At 36.1% G+C, this 13,898-nt stretch overlaps 1 pseudogene; it reads left to right on the forward strand.

Annotated features, from left to right (window-relative positions):
- The first annotated feature begins 2,477 nt into the window (after positions 1–2,477).
- LOC104414212 lies at positions 2,478–5,367 on the forward strand (annotated as a pseudogene).
- The last annotated feature ends 8,531 nt before the right edge of the window (positions 5,368–13,898 follow it).

The following is a 13,898-nucleotide window of genomic DNA, read 5'->3' on the forward strand; positions in this document are numbered from 1 at the left end:
TTATCCTTGGTGGTCAAGTTTGGGTTGTTAGCGTGACGAAGCAAAGAAATTATCCTTACCTTTTCAAGTCAGCCTTATCATCCTAATTTTTGCCAACTTCTTATATCATGGAATTTACATTTTTCAATTGCATTATTTTCTTCAGTTATCCCTATCAACTCAACGAATTCGTATTTATCTTTTTCTTGTCTATGATTTTCTCTTGATTAAATTATCTAATTTCCTAAAACATTTCCAACTTTAAGTCTAATCGTAATTTTGTTCCAATTTTTTGTCTAAAAAACCCGAACTTTAGATTCAGTCCCGAATTTGCCTCTATTTTTTTTTTTTAAAGAAAATACCCCAAAACCTGAATTTTGTTTTGTCTAAAAATCACCAACTTTCAATTTATTTTCAAATCTAGGCTCGTGGTGTAATCCCTACTTAATATGGCATTTACACATTGATAAGAGATCCACGTTAGGAAGGTGACGTGAAAAGTTATCTCCAAAATAAAACTATTATAGAATATGAAAATTACGGACAACTAACAATGATTTTTGAATAGAGGACTAATGGAGGCAAATTTGAAACTAAAGTCAAAATTGATGATTTTTCTCTTAGATAAAGATAAAAAGTTTGAAATAGATTTAAGATTGAATTTAAAGTTGAGTTTTTAAGTCAAATAAAAAGTTGGGACAAATTTGGACTGGATCTAAAGTTTTAGATTTTTTTCTAGATAAAAAATTAAGAGAATTGGAACTAGACCTAAAGTTGAGAATTTTTTTTTTTTTTATAGGGAATTAGTTCTTCATTAGATAGATTCGTAGCGATAGATTTACCATTTTATACCCTATTTTATTATTAGGCCCATCAACTTTATTTTTTGTTTGGCAACCAACAAAAATTTAAGGGGGTAAATCTGAAATTCTTAAAAAATTAAGAAAGAAATTCTTCAAAACTTAAAAATCTAAATTATAATTAAAAATTGACCTGAGCAATCATACCTTTAATTTCTCACATAACGCCAACCCATGCGCGAATAAAAAGGCAAAAATGCAATTTAGCTCTCAAAAGAATTTAAAATCTAATTATATAAAAATTGAGAGGGTAAAAAGAGGAAATTTTGTCAAGCTTTTAAAATCTAACTTATATAAAAATTTGAGAGGGTAAAAAAACGAAATTTTGTCAAGCTTTAATTTTTCGAGATGAACTTCTTGTGGAGGAAGCAAGCAACGGTCAAGGGTCAAATAACAAATAAAATGAGAAGATAAAGCCGACTTGCTGACGTGTCCCAGCCATCCCAAACTTTCCTGCGCGTCCCTAAGCGCTAGACGGCATGCATGATGAATATTAAACCGTATGAAATAGGATTATTCATGAGTTTTCTTTTTTTTTGGGTCATGAGTTAAATTCTATAACTAATAAGATGCAATCTAAAATTCAGTTTATTTTGCTAAAAATAAATGATTTAGAAAATATGTTCCTAAAAATCATCACTTATATCTCTTAAAATTATTAGTTAAATCGATAATAATTTATAAATAAACAATTTCATGGACAATAAAGATATTTTTCACTTATTCATTATTGTAAGCGATACAAGTGATTATTTTTAAGAAAATATTTTTCAAGTGATTTACTTTTTTCAAAACAATTTCTAGAATCAATTTTTCTCTCTTCTTTTTTCTTCTATTTTCTTCTTCTCTTTATTTTCTTCTTCTTCTTCTTCATTTTGCCAGTCGCCGGCCCTAACGGACGACGAGGCCGATGATCTTGCCGGCGTCGCTAACTCTCGAAGACGCCAAGCCACGACGAGGCTCGGCCTCCCTTGCCGACACGAGGCCAACCCTTGCACCGCTTAGGTGAGGCCGAGCCTCGTCGAGCCTCACCTTGGCCTAGCGAGACTTTGGCAAGCACGCCGCACGTCGCCGACCACGGCGGTCACCAAAGGACTAACCAAAGAGAAAAAGAAAAAGAAAAGGAAAAATAAGAATAAATAGTAAAATAATTAAAAAATAAAAAGAAATAAAAAAATCTAAGAATTTTACTAAACGTATTTTTATCCGAGAATATAATATTTGGTAAGTTACTAAACACATTTTTTGTTCAAAATTATTCCCAATAACAGAAATAGAAAAAAATCATTTCTCATAAAAAGATACTCGAAATGAATGATTAAACACACCGCCACATTTTACCGGAAGCGTAGGAAGCAAGGAAAGGTAAAAGGTAGTAAATTAAAACATATATACAAAATAAGAAAATGGAGACTGAGATTTATCATGCGTGTCCACGTGTTTCCTACCGTCCTTGACGTCCTTGCCGTCCCCAAAAGTCCAAGGAAGCATCCAGAAACCGAAAAAAATAATATATATATATATATATTTATACATATAGAAAAAGGGAAAATTAAAGAGCAAATAATCGTAATAATAATATTAATAAAAATAAATAATATATGTGCTTGCACGGGATTTTCTTTATGTATATAAACAGAGCAGCAGGAGCCCGCCATAGGAGGATTCTCAGGCAGACTCTCTGCAGAGACACGAGAACAGGACACAAGGAACGAACGCGACCAGGATGGCGGACGTTGTCGAAGGCGGGGCTTCTTCTCACGATGTTCAGTCCCTCCTGTCTTCTCCGGACAGGACTTCCTCATCCGGAACAACGGCGATCAGGTGAAACTCAGTTCTCTTCTTTCACTCTTGCTCTTTCGCTGGATGAGTGAAAGAAAAAAAGAATTATGGGTGGGCGTCCTTGTCGAAGTTCTCGTGGCCTTCGTCTTCGTGTGGGGGTTGTTTCGCTGATCGGTTTTTAAATTTAGTTCAAGAGAAGCTAAAGTTGGTCTGATCTAGGATCATCATTTTCGAGTGCTGTCCATTTGTTTCCTTCAGAAACTGGATGATCGGTAGTTGATGCATTACTTTTTAGAGAAAGACATGTTACTTGGAGTTGGATCGGGTGGGAGCAGTGTATATGGATCCGATATTGCTATGAAGTAATGCTCTTTAGTGTAAATGCTCACACCTTCGGTGTGGTATACTTGTTTTGGTGGCGAAGACTGCTGATTTGCTAACTATTTAATGAGCAGTGCATAAGGGAAGTGCTTCTGCAGTTGGCATTTGGATGTATCTTGAGCATTTTCAGGATTTTTTTGTGTGGTGGTCAAGTGATCTAGTGTGCCTTGCTCGCTGATTACCGTATGAAAGAACTAAAATTAGGAATCTTTTTGTTCTATATCAGGTTAAGGTCGATAGCTTGAAGGGAAGAAGATTGGCTTGTACTTCTCCGCATCGTGGTGCGGTCCGTGCCACCGGTTCACCCCGATTCTGGCGGAGGTGTACGATGAACTTTCCCAAAAGGTGATCTGGAGATCATTTTTATCTCTGCAGATAAGGATGAAGGGTCCTTCAGTGGATACTTTTCCAAGATGCCGTGGCTTGCAATCCCGTTTTCCGACTTGGACAAGCGCAATAGCTTGGATGAATTGTTTAAGGTGAGGGGATACCCCACCTTGTCATTCTCGATGGCACAGGTACGGTCTTAACAGATAGCGGAGTTGCGATTGTCCGTGAGTATGGAGTGGAAGGTCACCCTTTCACTCCAGAACGTATCAAAGAGTTGAAAGACCAGGAAGAAGCTACTAGGATAAATCAATCAGTGACCTCTCTTTTGGTCCATGGATCTCGTAACTTCGTAGTTTCGTCCAATCGGAATCAGGTAAACCTAAAAAAGATCTTCGATGCATTTGAAACTCATGGTCGCATGTGCTTATGATTCGGTTTTCCATCCTCCTTTACTAATAGTTATGTGGCCAAACTAGGTTCCTGTTACTGAGCTTGAAGGGAAAACAGTGGGTCTGTACTTCTCGTTGTCCGTGCACAGGGCATGCGTCGATTTCACGCCTAAGTTACTGGAGGTTTATGAGAAATTGAAGGCCAGAGGAGAGAGTTTTGAGATCGTTCAGATACCTCTCGATGATGATGAAGCATCATTCAACCAATCCTTTGGCAGCATGCCATGGCTTTCATTACCATTCAAAGACAAGAAATGCGAGAAGTTGGTGAGGTACTTTAAGCTGTCGACCCTACCCACTCTGGTCATTATCGGTCAGGATGGGAAGACTGTCCATGCCAACGTTGCCGAAACTGTCGAAGAGCATGGCATCACAGCTTATCCCTTCACTCCAGAAAAGTTTGCAGAGCTTGCAGAGATAGAGAAGAAAAGGGAAGAATCTCAGACCTTGGAGTCGATCTTGGTTTCAGGGGATCTGGATTTTGTCATTGGAAAGGATGGAACCAAGGTAAATTTGTTTTTTCCCTAGAAGCTAATGACTGGGGAAATTTTTGATGTCTACACTGGGGCCCCATATACAGTTGTCCCTCGGGTTACTTGACTCGAGGAAAGGATTGAAACCAGGTTTATAGCTAGGAAAATCCTTTACATAGATGTAGTTTTCACGTGCCTTCTCCATCAATTGGTGGTTCATCTAAAAGGTTGTTCCTTAACTTCGATTGCAGATTCCAGTACCAGACTTGGTAGGGAAGACTGTCCTCCTGTACTTCTCGGCACACTGGTGCCCTTGCCGTGCATTCCTGCCGGTGCTTACTGAGGCATACGAAAAGATCAAGGCCGCCGGCAATGCCTTGGAGGTTATCTTCATCTCCAGTGACAAGGACCAAACTGCCTTTGATAATTATTTTGCTCAGATGCCGTGGCTGGCGCTCCCTTTTGGTGACGAGAGGAAGAAATCCCTGAGTCGCAAATTCAGGTCAGGGCATCCCCATGCTTGTAGCCATAGGTCCAACGGGCCGGACGGTGACTAACAAAGCAAGGGATCTTATAATGGACCACGGGGCTGATGCTTATCCTTTTACTGCCGAACATCTCAAGAAGTTTGAGGAAAAGTTCAAGGAAAGTATAAAAGGCTGGCCAGAGAAGTTGAAGCAACCTTTGCATGAAGAGCACGAGCTCGTTCCGGCTCAGAGGAGACGGTACACTTGTGATGGCTGCGATGAAGAGGGAGGGGTGGTCATATTATTGCGAGGAGTGTGACTTTGATCTCCACCCAAAATGTGCTGTTAAAGAAGAGAAAGCAACTGAAAACGAGTTAGATGAAGACAATGAAGCAGCTGAGGAGGAGGCAAAGAAAGAAGGAGATGCCAAAGAAGGATGGGTCTGTGATGGTGATGTCTGTCGTAGAGCCTGAAAGTTGCTTTATAGTAGTCTCGTTATCTATGACTCGTTTGAAGCCGTTCTCCTCTTTTTTTTTCTGAGTGGATGTTTCCGAGCTTGATCTGCGAGGGGTTTGTATGTGAGTAATATGATGTGCGTTATGACTTCGACAGTTTGCCATATTAATAAAATGTTTATTGTCGACAAGCCGCGCTAAATAGAGCAGTGGGATCGAATAGTCTTTGATCGGCAGTTGTCGTACATGCACATCCGTCTCTCCTTTAGAAGATGCAGCTTCAAGATGTTGCATGTACACCGGACTTAATAGGACATGCTTAATCGATGCAATCGAATAGTCTTTGATCAGTCCTAAGGTCCTAGTGGTTAGTTCTTGTGCAGTTCAGCGTTATGGTAACGGGTCCTCTGTTATATCATTAGATGGTAACTCTAGATCCGGATCGGTTGATATAATTTGTGACAACGGAAAGTGTCGCTAGTCGTCTTAAGGAAGAACGATCGTAAAAAAACAAGACGGAGAAGGCGCTGCAAAAGAAGTTCATTCCTTGCTGATCCTTGGTGATTATAAAGCAGCCCGGTTTGCAAGAACTGTTAACTTTTGTAGGCCCAATTGCAGCTCACGTTTATGAAAGAGCATCTGTTGGCAATATGTCTAGTTCTTGGGCAAAGAAGATGGATTAATTTGACTGTTTTCCCCATATATCAAACTAAAATTTAATGTCAAGAACACGAGAATTGATGTTCGTTTATCTTCCACTTCGTTGAAAAGGTTGAATTTGAGGATAGAATCGATTCATTCCACGTGGAATGTTCTTTCCTTCTCTAGCAAGGAACTCAATAAATTCAACAACGCCATAAGCTTTCAATTTCCACATTTCCACACTTCCTTTTTTGGTTGAACTCTTTTTCTAGCAAGGATGAAAGGATGTCGGTATTAATTGTGATACGAGAAGAGACCTAACTCTAATAGATTTAATCGAGTTTTGAATGTCAAGAAATGTTTGGGGTCACATGTGATTTATTGTAGCTGAATCATAGTTCACAAAACTTTCGATCAAGAAAATGAAGCTATGGAGAGCTGAACTTCTCTCTCTGGCTCAAGTTTTTACTTGGCCATGTACCTAGTTCAAGTAGAGTGCAAATTTTATTTTATATTACTTGAAGCACAAAATTTCTTGCTAAAATCAACATACAATATGTAATTTACATTTATCGTTTCTCCATTTAAAAACATGATTCCATCACAATTTTAATACTCAGTCATGATTGCGTAAGCTTGTACCTTTTAATTGTGATAAAATCTTATGACCCTATCAACAGTATATCTATATTGATTTTAAGCAAATACAGAGCCAGAACATTTTGTCAATGGGGTCAATACAATGATATAAAAAAAATTTAAATAGAAAAATCAATCCATCTAAATTTGGAAATTCATGGCAAAGTTGTAAAAGTATTTTAACCGAAGTATAAAGAAATACTATTTCATTTCTAGCTTATATGTTATTTAATCTAAACTGTTGTTTAAATGAGATATGGCGGGGATTAGTCATAATGGGTTTGACAAATCAGTGGGTTCTACCTCCAAAAACATTTATTAGATAATTTGAGTAAAATCAAGGTCTAATGGAAGCTTTTTTGGAAGTGCCCCGCTGACTTTATTACATCCTGTCCGTGTTTATAAATGAAGCAGAAAGCCCTTTCGGGACTCTCTCCAAATAAAACTCATTTAAATGAAAAAAATTGAAAAACATAGGTACATTGCAATATTTATGCACTTGATTAAAAAATTCAAAGAAAAATGACATAAATGGTTTATGAATTTTATTTCAATATACAATATGATCCTTGAACTATCTACATGTATTCAATCTAATTCCTAGAATAGTGATGTAGCTTCCAATCTTTTAGGTTTGAATGGTGGGCAAAAAAAAAAAGTTATTTATGAATTATCCACATAAGATATTCATCTTAATTTGGATATAATAATCCATATCATCAAATAACAATGGACATATTAATGCTTAAATTTTTTCCTTGTTTAAAGTAGATGGGTAAAATGATAGATATATAGAATCATCATTTCTAAAAATTCAACTCAACATATAGTAATCTACATCATCAAAATAACATTTGGTTTGCCTTTTGAGCAAGCCTAAAGACGGCATTGAATACTTACCAACAATTCAAGAACTACATTGAATAAGTTAAAAATTTAAGGACAACATTGCAGATCAAGACAAAAATTTGTGGACCATTTATGCTATCTTCTCTTAAATTTAAGGAACAAGAGAACAATAGTAAAAGCACGATGCAAGATAAGGACAATAATTTTATTCTTTTTTTTTTTCTCAATGCCTGAGCAAGAGGTGGTTTTCCTAGTCTGCAACAAAAAATATTTTGTCTAAAAACAGAAATTTTATCAACTTAAGCTAGGTTTGTGAAAATATAAGGGAAAAACTACAAAAAATCCCAAACTTTGCTTATAATGACATTTAATCTAAATTATTTTTTATGACGCCAAAAACTCAAAACTTTGCACCTTGTGACACATTTACCTCAATTTTTTTTTCTGTGATACAAAAAAAATCCCAAACTTTTACTCATGCATCATATTTACTCAAACTTTTTTTGAAGCCAAAAATCCCGAACTTTTCTGAGACACCAAATTTTTGGATAAATTCGTCACACAAGTAAAGGCTTGAGATTTTTGCTGTCACAAAAAATAAATTTGAAATAAAGATGTCACTGCTTGTATAAGTTTGAGTAAATGCGTCACATTAGTTTAGTTTGGAGCCTTTTTTGTTACAAAGAAAAGCTCAGAATAAATGTGTTATAGGTGACTTTTACCCGATATAATTATCAACATAAGTTCCGGGGATGAAATAGCCAATTCTGGACGTGGGGCTTTTACCACCCAATCTGCTAGCTTGTTTATCCGACGCGCAAAACTGCGATGAGCCAGCTTCATTTGCAATCCGTGGTCCAGGCCCAGTCAGGAATAATTAATACCCGAAGACTAGATGTTGACTCTCTGTTTTTGCGCTTTCTCTTTCAAAATTAGTAGAGCCAGATAGGTACAAACGTAGTTATGGTGTGTTATAAAATGAGGTGGCTTTTTTGTTTATGAAATGCATATTTTATAAATTGTAGTAGCTTCCTAATTTCTATAAAGTTATTATAAGCTGCTGAAATTTTAAAGTAGTCATAGCTGTAGCTGTGAGGTGTTGACCAAAAAATTTACAAAAGTCGCAATGCTCCTTTCAACAGCTGAAATTACTATAGCAAAACTGTTCAAAAGGATAATAGGCATATGCATTTTGGATTGTAACAAGGGGTTTCTAAAGATTCTTCGAAAGCATATCCCTAATTTTTCATGGGGTTGGAGAGAAAAAGAGAGTAAATCTCGCCATTAATCACAAACCATTTTAATTTTTTTGTGTTACAATATTTTAAATAAAAATAATGGAAAAATAATTTCAATAAATTGCAATCTGGAGTTTCATCCTTCGAAACCATACAAGTGCCCAAAAATGAATTGACATTTATAATAATATCTTTTTCTTTATTGATTTAGGTCCAACTTGTCTTTTTCTAGAAAATAAAATTTTATTTTCAGGATTTTTATATTAATTGGTGAAAATATCAAGCTAATGCATATTAAAATATCAAAGGATCGCTTCAATTGGAAAATTGGCAACGCAGCAAGCTAGTTGGGCAGAGTTACATCAGGAAAGGATATTGATGGGCTTTTGTCTATTAACAAAAAGGCCACCAACTAATATGTAAAAAATGAAAAATAAAAATTAACACGGAAGGAAAAGTGCAATTTGAATAATTTTTAATAAGAATCCAAAATACAATTTAACGTGCAAAAGTAGAATAATTGTAGAACTAATAAGATATATTACGGAATAGGATGACATTCATATCAACCTTTTCAAGTTATCAAAATATCTATTATTTAGTATTCAAATCGTTATTATTTAGTATTCATATCACTCTTTTGGAGAGCATGATGTGGATGGATGTCCATTGATATTGAACTATTATAGTTGTATTTTTATTTTTAAGGTCATAGTGTTATAATAGAGAAGAAATTATCCTAGGATAAGATGATTATGATTTTTTAAGTCTAATTAAACTATGTTTATTTCGTAAAAAATAAATGATTTGTATAATATTTCTCCTTGAAAAAATACTTGTATTGCTCTGATAAAAAAAAAAAAAGTTTTGGGGATACTAAGCTTCTTTATCTGGTTCAAGTTTCTCACTTGGCCATAGTTCAAGTTGAGTGTGGCAAATCTTATTCAATACCACTTGAAGCACAAAATTTTTTACTATAATCAATATTCAAAACAAATCCAATTGCATTTATTGTTTCTCCTTTTAAAATCATAACTCCATGGTTCTATAAACTTTCACTTTACCTTTTTATTTTGCTAAAATTTCATAGCCTTATTAACACTATACTTACATTGATAACAAAAGTAAGGACATAACCAAAATAATTTCCCAGTGAAATCGATGCAACAATATAAAAGAGTCTAAATAAAAATATTAACATATATAAATTTAGAAAGTCACTGTAAAGTTGCAAAAAAAATTTCAAGCAAGGTAAATGAGAAGAATTTGAAATGAAAAAAAGATTGAAAAATACAGGTATACATCAGTATTTATGTACTCGATGCAAAAATTTAACGAACAAGAGAAAGTAAAAAGGAAATATCTGTTGTAAAATATCGCGTGGCAAATATATAATAGAGAAGAGATTAAAAAAGAGAAAGCAAGTGAACACTAGAGATAGTAGCAAGATGAGAGAGCTTTATTTCTAGTATCTCACTGTCGTGTTTCTATGTGATTGTATATTGTACATCAAAACTAAACTCCTATTTATAGGAGAACAAGAATGTACTTATCATTAATATCAATGTATCGAATGATACATGTACAAGATAAGGGAGACGAACGTTCATTGTATAGGGAGATGTACTTAGAACATTTGATACAAATGTACCATAATAAGTACATTGAATAAGATGAATATAATGAATATTCATTCATGTATTCTATCAATTCATGTATTTCATAACAGTCCCCCTTGAATATTCATCATATTCATTACGAATGTGCATTGAATGATACTGCCTCATTAAAAACCTTAAGCCGGAAAAACCCAGTGGGATAAAAATCGGACAAAAAGGGAAAAAGAGTGCAGAGCACAAATGTTATGATCTCTCCCTTTTATGGATGCATTAATTGTCTCGTTAAAAACTTTAAGCTGGAAAAACCCTATGGGAAAAAACCGGACATAAAGAAAAAAGAGTGCAATGCATATATAGCCACTCCTGGGGCTAATCATTATTGCATCTTGTGAACTAGCACATATCAATGCTGCAATGTATAATTCATAATATCTCCCCCTCAATTGAGCCATATAGCCATTTCTGGGGCTAATCAATCTTACATCTTATGAACTCGCCTCATACCAATGCCATATACTAATTTCTCAAAACTTGATGTTGGCAATGATTTGTTAAAAAGATCTGCAAGATTATTTATGGATCGAATCTGTTTAACATCAATTTGTCGACTTTCTTGGAGTTCATGAGTATAGAAAAATTTCGGCGAGATATGCTTGGTCCTATCACCTTTGATATATCCTCCCCTGACTTGTGCAACACAAGCAGCATTATCTTCATAAATTATAGTGGGAGAATTTGTAACCGGTATTAAGCAACAAGAATTATGAATATGTGTTATAACGGATCTTAACCAAACACACTCTCTTCCAGCTTCATATAAAGCAATAATCTCGAGTGGTTAGAAGATGTAGCTACTAGCGATTGCTTCGTAGAACGCCAAGAAATAGCGGTGACGTTATAACAAAATAAATACCCGGTTTGAGAGCGAGCCTTATGTGGATCGGATCTATATCTAGCATCAGCATATCTAACTAAACCAGAGTTAGTGGAATCCTTGGAATAATATAATCCCAAATCTATGGTTCCTCGGAGATAACGGAAAATATGTTTAACTCCATTCCAATGTCTCCGAGTTGGCTCAGAACTAAAACGTGCCAATAAATTTACCGCAAAAGCGATATCTAGTCTCGTACATTGTGCCAAGTACATCAAAGCCCCAATTGCATTGAGATATGGTACTTCAGGACCAAGTATCTCTTCATCAGATTCTTTAGGACGAAATGGGTCCTTTTGGGGATCTAGAGACCTTACAACCATAGGGGTGCTCAATGGGTGAGCTTTGTCCATGTTGAAACGTTTAAGCAATCTTTCAACATATGCTGATTGATGGACGATTATTCCATTTGCTTTATGCTCAAGCTCTAGACCAAGACAAAGTTTGGTTTTACCCAAATCTTTAACTTCAAACTCCCTTTTCAAATATTCAGCAGTTTCAGCTAACTCTTCTAGAGTTCCAATTAAATTTGTATCATCGACATAAACTGCTATAATAGCAAACCCAGTTTCTGATTTCTTAATAAACACGCATGGGCAGATATGATCATTTTTGTACATTTCCTTAATTAGGTACTCACTTAGGCGTTGATACCACATGCGACCGGATTGCTTTAACCCGTACAAGGATCTTTGCAATTTTATTGAAAATAAATTGCGGGGAGTGCATGCTTCAGGCATTTTGAATCCCTTAGGAATTTTCATATAAATATCAAAGTCTAATGAGCCATATAGATATGCCGTCACAACGTCCATAAGACGCATTTCCAATCTTTCAAAGATTGCTAGGCTAATGAGAAAACGAAATGTAATCATATCCATCACGGTGAATATGTCTCATTATAATCAATCCCTAGTCTCAGGAGAATCCTTGGGCAACGAGTTGGGCTTTATACCTGACAACCTCGTTTTTCTCATTTCGTTTTCGGATAAATACCCATTTATATCCAACGGGCTTTACATTATCGGGGATACGAGTTATAGGTCCAAAAACCTCTCGTTTAGTTAGGGAAGCTAATTCAGCTTTAATTGCTTCCTCCCACTTATGTCAATCTTGCCTTTGACGACATTCAATAATAGATTGTGGTTCACAATCATCATCCATAATTTGATGAGCAACGAGAATGCAAAAGCATCATCAATGATGATTTCATTTCGATCCCAAATTTCATTACAATATGTAATGGAATTCTCGGTATTCCGGGCTAGTGCTTCTTTCATGGGTTTGTGCCTCTTCGGGGGCAATAAGCTCTTTGGGAGCAAGCACAACGCCATGCTCTTTTGGAGCGGATTCCGATTCTTTCCCTTCGTTTTCGAGGAAGTATCTTTGATCCTATCGGTCTACCACGCTTCAAGTGCGGGGATTTTGATCCATTTTAGCCTTTGTTCTTCGGGAACAGCTATCCTAGCTGGAGCATTTGCAGCTGGAATATGAGACTTCGTTACCTTAATAGCATCATTAAATGCGTCAGGAAGTCTATTGGCCATAGCCTATAAATGGATTATGCGCTGCATCTCGTTTTCACATTCAGGAGTCCTTGGGTCTAATTGAGATAAATTTTTCTCATTCCAGGAAAAAACCTTAACTGGTTTTTGTTTTGCAGTCATGGAAGTTGTAGGTATCCCAATTGATGGAAACCTAGTCTCATCGAAATGACAATCTGCAAACTTGGCAGTAAAAAGATCACCGCAGTTGGTTCCAAGAACCTAATGATAGATGGTGAATTAAACCCAACATAAATGCCCAAACGGCGTTGGGGACCCATTTTCGTCCTTTTTGGCGGTGCTATAGGCACCTGTACTGCACAACCAAAGGTGCGTAGATGTGAAATATCTGGTTCATAACCAAGAACCATTTGAAGGGGAGATTGTAAAATACTAGCAGTGGGGCGTAATCTTATTAGAGCTGCCGCATGCAAAATTGCATGACCCCATGCAGTATCGTTGAGATTCGTTCTCAATAATAGAGTGCGGGCAATGATTTGGATACGTTTAATCAAGGATTCTGCCAATCCATTTTGAGTATGAACATATGCAACCGGGTGCTCAACCTCGATTCCGAGTGAAGCACAATATGTATCAAAACTCTTTGATGTAAATTCACCAGCATTATCCATCCTTATGCTCTTAATTGGATAATCAATGAATTGTGCCCGGAGCTTTATAATCTGCGCAAGTAAACGTGCAAATGCGACATTGCGCGTAGATAATAGGCAAACATGGGACCATCTACAGGATGCGTCCACTAATACCATAAAATATCAAAATGGTCCACTTGGTGGTTGTATTGGTCCACAAATATCACCCTGAATTCTTTGCAATAATAAAGGAGATTCAAAATTAACCTTTGTTATAGAAGGTTTGATAATGAGCTTTCCTTGTGAGTAAGCCTCACAATTATAATCTTTGGACAACAATACCTTTATATCCTTTAAAGGGTGCCCTTTTGTATTTTAAATTATCCTACGCATCATTGAAGCGCCAGGATGACCAAGGTGATCATGCCATAGTCCAAACTAATCAGGGCTTACCAATCTCCAGGATATGGTAGCGTAGGTTTCAACAGCTTTAATCATGACACAATACAAACCCATAGAAGAAGCTTCTAGCTTCTCATGGATGGTCTTCAGGCCCATCTTATAAGAGGAAATGACAATATATTTCTTATCTTGCTCATAAATAGTCTCAATATGGTACCAATTACGGCGTACATCTTTGAAATTGAGCAAATTCCTTTTTGAT

The sequence above is a fragment of the Eucalyptus grandis genome, chromosome 11 (genome assembly GCF_016545825.1).
Source record: "Eucalyptus grandis isolate ANBG69807.140 chromosome 11, ASM1654582v1, whole genome shotgun sequence".
NCBI classification, from domain to species: domain Eukaryota; kingdom Viridiplantae; phylum Streptophyta; class Magnoliopsida; order Myrtales; family Myrtaceae; genus Eucalyptus; species Eucalyptus grandis.